The 12,700-nt window shown below is 40.7% G+C and overlaps 1 protein-coding gene across 1 annotated transcript in view; it reads left to right on the top strand.

The window, feature by feature from the left end:
- Window positions 1-12,700, top strand: part of LOC113543865 (ubiquitin-conjugating enzyme E2 E2) — a 61,715-nt gene that overhangs the window by 36,856 nt on the left and 12,159 nt on the right. The gene's annotated exons all lie outside the window — the stretch shown is intronic.

The raw sequence follows: 12,700 nt of genomic DNA, 5'->3' as shown, positions 1-12,700 counted from the left end.
GAGATGCTTTTCTGCTCACCACGGTTGTAAAGAGTGGTTATCTGAGTTACTCTATCGCTCCTGTCAGCTCCAACCAGTCTGGCCATTCTCCTCTGACCTCTCTCGCATAAATAAGGCGTTACAGCACACAGAGCTGCTGCTCATTGGATGTTTTTTGTTTTCCTGTCTGGCACCTATAACCGTGCCAAGGTCAAAGATCACATTTCTTCCCCCTTCTGATGTTTGATGTGAATATTAACTGAAGCTCTGATGTGTATCTGTATGATTTCATTCTGCTACATGATTGGCTGATTTGATAATAGCATGAATAAGCAGGCGTATCCAATGGCCTGTGAGTGTATGCAGTCAATTATCTACTGTCTTTGGATTGCAGCACAAGGAAAAAACTTGAGTAGAATGAGTAAAGGGGTTTTCGGAGCCTTTTAATGCTCCTTTATTAGAAACTGTAAATGTTTTATTGTTGTAGATGAATATGAACAGTGAAGATAAACCTAAATGTTCACATCATGGTCTAACTAGACTGTATGAAAATAATCCAACAAAAGACGAGCTGTTTGGGGAAAGTGGTACCTGTAGCTACGTTAAATATGTGTTGGAGATGTGTATAATGAATGAATGTATCTGTATACATGCATAAGAATCTGTTGTGTTTACGGTTGAGTGCTGCTACATTGCTGGTTCCTTGTGATGTGAGAAGAGTGTTAGTGCCTCGTAATCCTCCAGTGGTTATTGTACAGCGTCCGATGGCAGCAGACCTGTCCTGTCGTGTTGCGATTCAGTGTCGTTTCCATGGAAATCCTCGCCTGCGGCAACACAGGGATAGCACATCCCCCCCTGGGAGGGGTTGCTAGGCAACGCCACCCGAGCCAGTGGGGACTTGTTACAATTGGTTTACTGCTTATCCAAAGGTCAGAGGTTGCCAGCTCTACAGCAGGGTCGCGTTCGGTTTAAAGGAGGATCGTTGAGACTGAGACACCGGTCTCAACGATCACATCAACTTGGACATCCTGACGAATCTCTCGCACTGCGTGTGTTGTACTTTCTAGCCTTCTTTGTTGACTAAATGAGGAAGGACAAAAGCTTGGCACAAGCTGACACATGGGTCTTTTAGCCTGAGCCACAAAGACCTGAAAAGAGCCTTTTCTCTGCAGGGGCCTGTGGGGATTTTGTCCTCTCTCCTCCTGCCTTTTACAGTGTCCACTCCAGCTCAAGAAGTACACAGGATCCCTGTCACACTTGTCAGGAAGCGAAGGCTACATAGCAGTGCACACGCTCTCTTATTAACCACCTTCAGCCTCTTCAGTGGCGCCTCAAAACAGTATCTGCCTGTTTTTTTTAACTACCATGAAACGGAGTATATTTCAGGACAGGCTTAATTAGTCAGAAATGTGTTTAATTAACTCTAGTCATTACATGCTAGAGACTGTAGTATTTAATTAGTCTGATTTGGGCTGAATTTGTGTTGGTTTCTGGTTATGAACTGATTTGATGGTTTATAGATAAGATTACACTTTGCACTTTTGTGTAAAGTCATGGCCAAGCTGTAGGGTCACTGGCAATGTCCTTAAAGGAAAAATCCGCTAAACTTATTTTTAGTTGGTCTATTTATACTTATACAATTTATTTATTTATTTATACAGTTAATTACCCGCAATGCTATTTGACTTCCTGCTGATTGTGGTGCCAGTGGGATTTAGCCCTTGGTTCATCTCTACCCAAAGAGAGTGATGCAGCAGCACTTTAGTCTTTTAGTCTTTAGTCCAGCTCTCTCACTTCCTCATCAGTACACTCTGCTCAGACAGATCAGCTTCCAAAACTTAAACTTTCATGAAAATACCGTCGTTAATGCGATTGTGCTCTTCTCGCAGATTGCTAACTAGTTGAGCCGAGTCTCTGTCGTAACTGCGTCGTATAGCTGCATTGCATTCTGAAATTTTAGCGTTTGTGGTCTCCACTACTTCTCTGTTGGATTTCTTGGACTTTGTTGACATTTTCTCTCCTACTGCAGATAACGTTAACTTCTCGTGGGAATTAAGACCTGAATCACTAAACATGTCACAAATTCTACAATATAAATATATGTAGTGTGTTTCAGGGGATGGTTTCCTTTAATTGAAACAAGTACTTTACATATATTTTATAAAAAATTTATAAATGTGAATTCAAATCTTTATCAGCTCATTACTCCTTTCATTGAGTATTATGGATATCATTACAGGCTTTTTGAGGTTATTACACAATTTCGTATCAACACTAAAATACTCAAGATTCATTTTGGCATTCTGCTTTTCAGTGTTAACTTCTTTACGTGTGTTTTATTTATATGAGTTTGTGTATTTGTTCAGGACGGAAACTTGGCTCGCCAAGATTAATTCAATCTGTCTTCAGTTAAATCTGACCTATTCGAGCTCCAAAATGAATAAAATCCCAGCTATAAATACAGCTTCTGTAACTGCCTCCAAGTGCCTGCACAGTTTTCTACCAGATTTTCAGCTTAAACAGATTTAAAAAAAAAAAAAAAAAAAAAAAGAAGAAGAAGAAGAAGAAGAGAAAAAGAAAAAAAAACCTACACCTACATGATGAGCTTACAGTAATTTCAGTAAGAGACAAACTTACTGGAACATCCTTTCCTACACTGAAGCTGTTCATTTATTGATTATTCTGTGTTTTTCCATTTTATGCTTTAATACCTTTAAGGCTTCCGCAAAAGAACTTTTTTTATTTGCACCAACCACGGACAGAAACAACTTTAACTCTACAGTTATAAAATGTTTCTTCCCTGATTGATTTACTTCTTTCCTCAGATCTTGGACAACTGTAGGCTGCTCTGCACTTTCCTTTTATTGGCTCGCTATTGTAACACCTTTTTAATAAATAAGGGCGATTATTGCCAGTGAATTCTTGGTTGGGTCTCGGCACTTGTGGTGTAAGGTGTGTCCAAGTGAACCAGAGCAGTAGCATTCCAATGTAGTATCATTAAGCATTTCATCTGGAATGGGTGGTATTATCCAGCTGTGGTGGCACAAACTGCTAAAACACCAAAGCCTTCCTAGTGTAGCTGTTTGCGCCATATACTGCGTACATTCGTTAGTGCTTAATTAGCGCTGTATTTTGACAAATCTTTTTGCAGGTGTTTCTACTCATCATTGCTGTGGAAGGTGTGAATGATGCTTTTCCCCTTAGGATAATATTCCCAGTTGTAGGACTGTAGTTATGTGAAAAGCATGTATTGTTTAGATGCAAAAGCTGACAGGTCTAATTAATGTTATTAGGCCTCGAGGCCCAACACGGAATTTTAAAGTGTTCGTCTGTCATTCATTAAGGTGACAGAAGCTGAAGTAACTAGTACCTTTAGTGGCAGTTACAGATTAGTCTCTCAGGGTGTTGTGGGGAATTTCAGTATCTTCTTCTATGCATATTCTTTTACCGCCATGGCATTTGGATTTGCCTGCTGGACTTGCCTGGTTTAGGTCCTGTCCTTGGCAAAATTGTTCGAAAACATATAAATGGCATCTTCCACCAGTTCGGTGTGTGTTTGAATCATTGCCTTTCGACTTACAAACTAGACATTGGCTTGATACTGCTTCTCCAATCCTGATACGGAAACCTTGAGTTCCGACTACCAATACCTTAAATTTTTTTTTTTTTTTTTTTTACTACTAAGCTTTAAAATGAGTATTTTTTAATTGGTGCACTTACTTCACTTAATATGGCTGACAAAATTCACTAAGTTGTTGACAATGTTTTGACTATGATATGTGTTTTTTATGATATGTTTCCTCACGATGGGCCTCGTTTGTCAGTTGTTGAGTAAAGTTTCGTGTAAATGTTTGCGTAAGCCAAATCAAACTAAAATCTTCCACTGGATTTACAAAAGTCTTTGGAAAGGCTGATTTTGTTCGTATCCTGTGTGTGTGTTGATCATCTGTAAATTGCAGAGCGTGTTCCTGACACAGCTGCATTTAGTGACGCCCACAAACTCCATAAAAGGCCATGTGCACAGACAGCTGGGAACATAAAATGACCGATCAGGGTAAAGCCTGAAAAACAGAAGTGGAAATTATTTTGACTCACATTTACCCCAAAAAAAAGTGTTTAATAATATACAATATTAATAATAATAAGCGAGCACTAAATCTTCCGTCAGTTGAGGCGTTTGTTTATGGCTTACGGCTCTGTGCAGACAGACCGGCCTGTCCTCCGTTTATACGGCATCATTTCTTTTGAATAATTGAGTCATTAGTTTTATTTGTCTTAATTTGTCGGTTTGTGTTGTTCGCTTTCTTTATTTTTATATTCTTAATTAATGCCAATAAAATAAAATGACTGGATTTCACAAAATGTTCTCGATAGTACTCTTAGTTCCTGACCTAGTGAACTAGCATGAGGATGTTTTTTTGATAAAGACTCCAAAGCACTTCTGTAAGTCACTCTGGATAAGGACATCTGATAAAAGCTGTAAACGTAATAAAAAAAAAAATCTATTTAAACTCGACAGTATATTCCATATATAAAAGTGCAGTAATCCATGCAACTTATATGATTTGAAGTCAATCAAATCGAGGTTTACATTAGTTAGTCTTCTTATGCATAAATTTACACACACAGGAGCACGAGTAGGATACGAACGTTTACAGGATTTTCATGAATACCAGTACAATTTCTTGTTTAAATGCACATATGAACGAATTACGAATAAATCTGTTCGGATCCAGCTTGATAAATGAGGCCCATTGCACATAAAAAAAAGATATTTTTCAAGTCTAGTTAGAATCTTTATTTTCTCTTATTACATTTAACTGTGAAATTACAGTGTATTGCGTCAAAATTGATTTTACTCCATTTCTTTAGAGTGTGTTCATTCTCTGGTTCTTGGACAGGATCTGCTTGTCTTAATAATAAAACTAGCCAAGACGCATAAATCATTTTTCGCAGTCGAGTGGTTTGTCCACCCCTGAGACACGTTACTCAACCCTGAGTTGGGCGGCTACTGTTACTGCTGCATGACTTACTTTGCGTCAATTAACGTTACGTTGTGCTACAAGTAATTTGCCTGATATGTCAGGCTACAAGATCTGATCAGATTTGTTCTTTTTTCCTCCAATATGCAGTCCAGAAATTTCTGCTGATATTGGCCTAATACTGGTGCCACCTCTATTTCAAAATTCTGCTGATGTTTTACTAGATAGAATTTGTGTTTGCTTCTGTAAAGGCAGCTTCTGGAGATCCAAATTCAGCAACTGGACCACTGTTGGCCCATCACTGAGCATACTGAATGGATGGTGCTAGAACTGGACAACTAATTGGTTCATCCAGTGCATTCAGCAGAGAATCATCAAGGGGGGTATTCAGTGTTTTAGATTTAAGAAGTGAATCTGTCTGTATGCTGATTGAGCTAAAGCATATACTTGTACTTTGTTTACTGCTGATGCTGTGGGCAGCCATGTTAGTTTGTTGTCACTTGCTGAACTCAGAGGTGGTGAGACCATCCTTAGTTCCTGAGTAGAAATTCTGAATTGAGGGGCTCATTGTTTTTCCTGTCATGTGAGAATTTAAAAAAAAAAAGTAATTGGTCTTTTGGACGACCTACATTTTATTTGGCAAAATAAAGATTACTAAAAAGAACAACTTCACGCCAAGCTGAGATGTCTTTAGGTTTCCTGCAAGGTTCCATGATAGACTGCGTGTTCTCTCAGCGTTCTTTTCAGTGAGTCTCAGACGAGCATTGCGTCTCACGTGGCAGCAGTGCTTTCTGCATCGCCGATCACTGCTTTTCTGATCATGAGCCCTGTCCTCAGTTGAGCAGTCATGACGAGGGGGGAAATACTGGGGTGACTCAGTCTTTATTTTTTGGCGCTCTGCTTGTCGTACGTGCTCAAGCCTGACATGAAACTGTACCAGATCCAGATGTCATTCTCGATTTCATGCCTGCTGTGACCAAGTGAGCAGTCAATCTGATAAAGGACTAGCTGACTGGGAGGAATTAATACATTTTTTCCTTCTTCACCTCCTTTCACAGTATTTGCATGTGTGAATCTGTTTAACATGTGCTCGAGACTTTCACGCCAGGGCCTGAGGCTCATGTGTTTTGGGTTTTGGAAGTTAATGACTTTCATTCACACATAGGCTCCAGGCTCCCCCACCACCCTGTGTAGGATAAGTGGGACGGAAAATGGATGGATGGATAGACAAGTTATTAGTGGTTAGTGTGATACCATTACCACCCCACAGTCTATTATTTTCATTTATACCACTGCACAGTTAAATGCTCGATTCTGATTGTTATTATGGAAATGATAACGTATGAAAATAAGCGCTGTAATGTTATAGCCAAAACATTCTGACCAAACAGACCTTCTGACCCATCAGATTCGAGAAATCAAGTGCGCTGTGGTATCAATTTCAATGTGCCTAATTGTTTGAATAGTTCTTTTTTTTTTTTTTGTCAAATAAATCTGGTGATTTTTTAAAAATTATTTAAATTGTCTTTAAACAGTAAAAGTTTGTGTCTGCCTTAGATGGTGTGAATGAAAAGAGCCTTTGTTTACAGCTGCAGTTTCGCTTAGGTGGACGTTAGATTTAATTTAATTTATTCTGGTAGAGGGATTTCACACAGAAATTAATAGTTGCTCATTTTGAACACGCAGTACCGGTTGTAATTCAGATCGCGAGTTTATATTAACGCGCTTGTCCTAATATGTTATCGTTTCCATAGTAACAGCTAATTCACAGGGACAGGTAATAATAAACGGCTTGTGGAGTCAGTAACTCTACCGATCTGTGATAATGCAGAGGAAAAAGGAATAATCATTCATTCGTCTCAGTGTTTTTGGAGACAAGTGTTTAGACTGAGTGTGTGTAACATGCTAAAAACACACACACACACACACACACAGCCTGAATGACAGCATGTTTATTATTCTGGCTGGTGAGAACTGGAACGCGGCCCAGACTGCAGCTGACGCACTCTGAGGACTTCACCAGAGACCTCGCTCTTTCTCTCTGTTTGTTTTCCCTTTTACTCTCTCACTCCATTTTATCTCTCCGTCTCATTCTCATTGAGTCTTTAGTACATTTGCGCTGGTTCATGTCTCTGTTTAATGATAATGCTTTCTAGTTTTCTGTGTGTCTTCCTCTCCACTGTTCTCACCGAACACTCACTTTTGGCCTGTCAGTGGGTGAGAGACTGAAAACTTGCTTTCTGATCCATTAAACATGCAAAACGTAAAGCAGAGAGGGAGACAGAGCAGGGCTGTGAGAGTGTGAAAGAGCGAGGTCTCTGGTGTGGCTGTGGCTGTGGGAGTCTTCTTGTGTGAGTGTGTTGTTTTGTGAGTGGATGCGTTTATGGAAATGGGAGTGGTGTTTTTGTGTGGGCGTGTGTTTTTGTGTGATTGGCTTGTTATTAGGGTGTGTTGCTTTGTGGAATGGCATGTGTTGCTTTGTGTTTGGGTGTGTATTGGCTTAGGGGTGGGTGTGTGTTGGTTTGTGGATGGGTGTGTGTTGGCTTGTGTTTGGGTGTGTGTTGGCTTGTGGGCGGGTGCACGTTGGCTTGTGGGTGGGCGTGTGTCAGCTTGTGGGTGGGCGTGTGTTGGATTGTGGTTGGGCTTGTGGTTGGGTGTGTGTTGGCTTATTGGTGGATGTGCGTTGGATTGTGGTTGGGCTTGTGGGTGGGCGTGCGTTGGATTGTGGGTGGGCTTGTGGTTGGGTGTGTGTTGGCTTGTGGGCGGGTGTGTGTTGGTTTTTGTTTGAGTGTGTGTTGGCTTGTGGGTGGGCTTATGGGTGGGTGTGTGTTGACTTGTAGGTAGGCGTGTGTTGGATTGTGTTTTGGCTTGTGGTTGGGCTTGTGGTTGTGTGTGTGTTGGCTTGTGGGCGGGTGTGTGTTGGATTGTGGGTGGGCGTGCGTTGGATTGTGTTTTGGTGTGTGTTGGCTTATTGGTGGGCGTGCGTTGGATTGTGGTTGGGCTTTTGGGTGGGCGTGTTTTGGTGTGTGTTGGTTTATTGGTGGGCGTGCGTTGGATTGTGGTTGGGCTTGTGGGTGGGCGTGCGTTGGATTGTGTTTTGGTGTGTGTTGGCTTGTGGGTGGGTGTGCGTTGGATTGTGTTTTGGTGTGTGTTGGCTTGTGGGTGGGTGTGCGTTGGATTGTGTTTTGGCGTGTGTTGGCTTATTGGTGGGCATTGGATTGTGGTTGGGCTTGTGGTTGGGTGTGTGTTGACTTGTGGGTGGGCGTGTGTTGACTTCTTGGTAGGCGTGTGTTGGCTTGTGGGTGGGTGTGTGTTGGCTTGTGGGTGGGTGTGTGTTGGCTTGTATGTGGGTGTGTGTTGGCTTGTATGTGGGTGTGTGTTGATTTGTGGGTCAGTAGGTGCGTGGTTGTTTGTTGGTATGTAGTTATGTAGGTTGTTTGTTGTGGTATGTAGGTTATTTGTTGCTGAGTTTGTTTGTGTGTATTTGTGTGTGTGTGTGTGTGAGAGAGAGAGAGAGAGAGAGAGAGAGAGAGAGAGAGATTAGCCCTTTATGAGGATCAAAATGTACCAAATGTCCTCATAATCACATGAACCTCACAAAAAACAGTTTTTAAACAGCTTTTATTTGAAAAACAAAAAGGTTTCCTTCTAGTTAGATATGCATTAATCATTGGCTCTATAGAAGGTCCTCACAAGGGTAGTCAAGTGTGTGTGAGTGTCTGTGTGTGTGTGTGTGTGTGTGTGTGTGTGTGTATTGAGCATTGTTGCACTAAGCTCTGACTCACTCATACAGTAATAATGAGAAGCAAATTCTCCATCTCACTTTCTCTTTACCAGAGGGGAGTTTCTGTGTCTTTCTGCGTATTTCGGTGTAATTCTCCATAAACCGGATACTTATGAAGACGCTCCTCCCTAGTGTTCACACAGACCATGATCTCTCAGGGCTATAAACATTTTCATTTCTATTTTTTTAAATTCCTTCCTCTGCTGTGACTAAAAATAACAGCCAGAGCAAGTTATGAGAGAAGAACTCTAGGGTTAGGGGGAATAAGAGAGAGACAGATGGCTGTAGAAATGAGAAGCGTTTAAAGGAAGAGGCGGAGGAGTGCTGTCCTCACGCATGTTGTGATGTGCCACTTCCGTAGTGGTTTATGGTTGTTTCTGTGTAGTGGGGAGCTTCAGGTAATGGAAACGGATGACTGATCTACTGTAAACCTGTGCTTCTGGGTTCTTTTGGGTCTGGATTATGTGGTTGGAGACAAATCATTTTTTCCATCTGGGCTGTTAAGTTCTGGTTTTCCAAAACTAAAACCTGTATATTTTTCTTTCAGAGTTCTTTAATCAGAAGACACATCGCTTCCTTTTTTATGTCGTTGGCGCCATCGGTCTACAACCAGCACTTCCTAAAAGCAAGCATTATGAATTCTCATGCTTCGCTGGAAGAACTGATTCACTTCTTTATTGTCTAAAATGTCCACAAGTAGATCTGTGATATGCTGACTGGGTTTAACATGGTGCCATTACATTTAGTCACCAGAGTTATTAATTGTCACTGGTGTCATAAGCACACGTCATTAATCACACCAGCATCAGTAAATTATTCTGTTAAATGCTTTTTTTTTTTTTTTTTTGGTAAAAAATATTTTTCTGACAGATGGAAAGGTATAATTCGAATGACACATCTTAATTATACACAAGAAAAAATAAAATTTACAAGTACATTCTTGTAATAACTTTCATAGTTTGGAGGGAAACTAGTGGTGCTGCTTGATATGGCTGCTCATTCTTTGAACTTTGACCCTTGAAGCACTTATCCACAACTTTTTCTGATTTCAAAATGCACGTTTTTAAAAATAGCTAACGCCAATGACATTAAATAGTGAATATGAAGTGCAGACTTTTAGCTGTAATGTGATTTGCATGCAAATCGGGAGAACAGTCCAGAATTTACAGCACTTTTTATATACTCTCCCCCTTTTTTAAGGGATGAAAAGCAAGGTGTGTGTTATTCCCTTATTATATAACTTACAAATAGGCAGATTAAAGGTGTAGAGTTGGTTTTGAATGTGGCATTTGCATGTGGAATCTGTTGCTGTTAACTCTCAATATGAAGTCCAAAGAGCTGACACTGCGGGTGGAGCAAGCCATCATTAGGCTGAAAAATCGAAACAAACCTATTAGAGAGACAGCAAATAAATTCGGTGTGGCCAAATGAACTACGTGGTAAATTCGTAAAAAGAAAAAAAAATGCACTGGTGAGCTCAGGAACACCAAAAGGCCCGGAAGACCACAGAAAACAACTCTGGTAGATGACAAGAATTCTTTCCCTGGTAAAGAAAAATTCCTTCACAACAGTTGGCCAGATCAAGAACACCCTCCAGGAAGTAAGTGTATCTGTGTCAAAGTCAACAATCAAGAGAAGACTTCACCAGAGTAAATACAGAGGGTTTACCACAAGATGTAAACCACTGGTAAGCCTCAAGAACAAGAAGACCAGATTAGAGTTTACCAAACATATCATTAAAAAAAAGCCTGTAAAGTTCTGAAACAACATCCTATGGACAGATGAGATATAGAATAATGGGAAGAGAAGAGTATGTAGAAGGGAAAGAACTGTTCATGAGCTGAAGTACCACCACATCTTATGCTGTGTGTGTGTGTGTGTGCCTGCCCATGGAACTGGTTACCGTGCATTTATTGATGATTGAACTGCTGACAAAGGCAGGAGGATGAATTCTGAAGTGTATATGGCTATAATATCTGCTCAGATTCAGCCAAAGGCTTCAAAACCCGTTAGATGTTGCTTCACACTGCAGATGTACAATGACCCAAAGCATACTTTGAAAGCAACCCAAGACTTTGAGCATGCATTTCATTGCTGAAGGCAAAACTGTAAGCAAAACACCAGAAGACCAGCTGCAGTAAAGGCTGTGCAGAGCATCACCAGGGAAGAAACCCAGAGTCTGGGGATGTCTATGGGCTCCAGACTTCAGGCAGTCATTGACTGCAAACAATTTGCAACCAAGTATTAAAAAAATGACAATTTAATTTATGATTGTTAGTTTGTCCAGTTAGTTTTAGTTCATTAAAAAGGGGAGGAAGACCCACATATAAAAAGTGCTGTAATTCCTACACCCTAATTGAATTAATTAAATTAAAGCTGAAGCTTAAATTGAAGCTTATATTTATGATTTAATTTCAGCCTCAATACACTGTGGTGCACAGCTGAAATAACAATAACTATGTCAGTGTCCAAATATTGAATCATGTGACTTTTTTAAAAAAAAAAAAAAAGAATCATCATTTTAAAAAAACTGTTTATCACTCTTTCTCACATCTCGTCTTTATTATTAGTCCACCTCATTTCCACCTCAGCCAAGCATAAAAAAACCCATTCCATTAAGGTTTTAATTTGCATTTTCATAATTTGTATAAAAGAGATAGATGGAAAAAGAAGCCCATGTTGTGATTTTTGCAGTGGGGCGTTTATAAAGCGTTGATAAAAAAAAAAAAAATGTTGTTTTGTGAGATGTTTTTGTGTTTGACTGTTCTTCTTTCATCAGTATGATTTTCACATGAGAGAGAGTAAAGTGCAGGCTTGGGTATCTGGCAGACATACAGATTCTAACACACACACACACACACACACACACACACACATACACACACACACACACACACAGCAGGGAAAAGAGAGATGTGGTGCCTGCCATCTCAAAGCGGCTCCAGATGTGCCGTGTGTAAAATGGCTGTGGTCAGTAGAAGGGAGCTCTGGGTAGCCAGTAGCAGTGAGGGGCATCTGAAAAAGTCCTTTCACACACACACGCACACACGCGCACGCGCACACACACACACACACACACACACACACACACACACACAGGGCTGACAGTTTGGCCCACTTTTCCAGCTCAGATCGAAAGAATAACGGATTGATGGAGAGGGAGAGAGGAAAAAATGAAGTGGCTGTGTTGTTTTGTAAGCCTGCTCCCATATGCCAAAAATACAAAGTGGTGTTGCTTTACACACAACTTCCTATCACACATGAGCACATTTATCAACATGTTTGACACACACACACACCCCTTTCCCCTTTTGCTCTGTCTCTCTTCTCTCTATCATTTCTTTCACTCATTCTCATAGTATCCTTCCTTTTATAGTTCTTTGTTCTTTTTTTCTTCTCTCCATTATTAGTTCCTGTCTCTTTTTTCTGTTCTCCTTATTCCTTTTCCTCACCCACTTATCCTTTCCCTTCACTGTCTCGGTCCACTCCACATCCCCAGCCATTACACTAAGCTGCTGAAAAAGCGAGTTTGGATCACGCTCAGCGTCTGTAGGAGGGGAAAAAAGGCCGGGGCAGCTGGCGGAGTCGTGTTTTGGATCCAGAATAAGATCAGCTGCTCCCTGCGGTGAAAGGAGGGAAAGAGAGTTGAACAGTGGTGTCCTTCTGGTAGCAGCTGTGCAGAGCTGTGTGTGTGTGTGTGTGTGTGTGCATGTGCGCCTCGTTCATTTTGTCACTATGATCTCACTTTTGGTTCATGAATAGCATGTGATGTTCAATTGGCTGTGTTTATAGGCTCTTTTCACATTTCGGCTGCTGTGTGAGTGTTAGTCATACGAAATTGCTCCAAATGGGACACGCATGGTTAAACATCGCAACAGCCCGAACACTTAAACCAAACAGGAAGTAATTATTGATACTTTAAGCGTACAGTTTTTTAATCTTAACTGAAGTTCAA

This window comes from Pangasianodon hypophthalmus, chromosome 29, assembly GCF_027358585.1.
Source record: "Pangasianodon hypophthalmus isolate fPanHyp1 chromosome 29, fPanHyp1.pri, whole genome shotgun sequence".
NCBI classification, from domain to species: domain Eukaryota; kingdom Metazoa; phylum Chordata; class Actinopteri; order Siluriformes; family Pangasiidae; genus Pangasianodon; species Pangasianodon hypophthalmus.
Note: the sequence above shows the minus strand (reverse complement) of the source record. Positions and strands in the feature narration are given on the sequence as shown.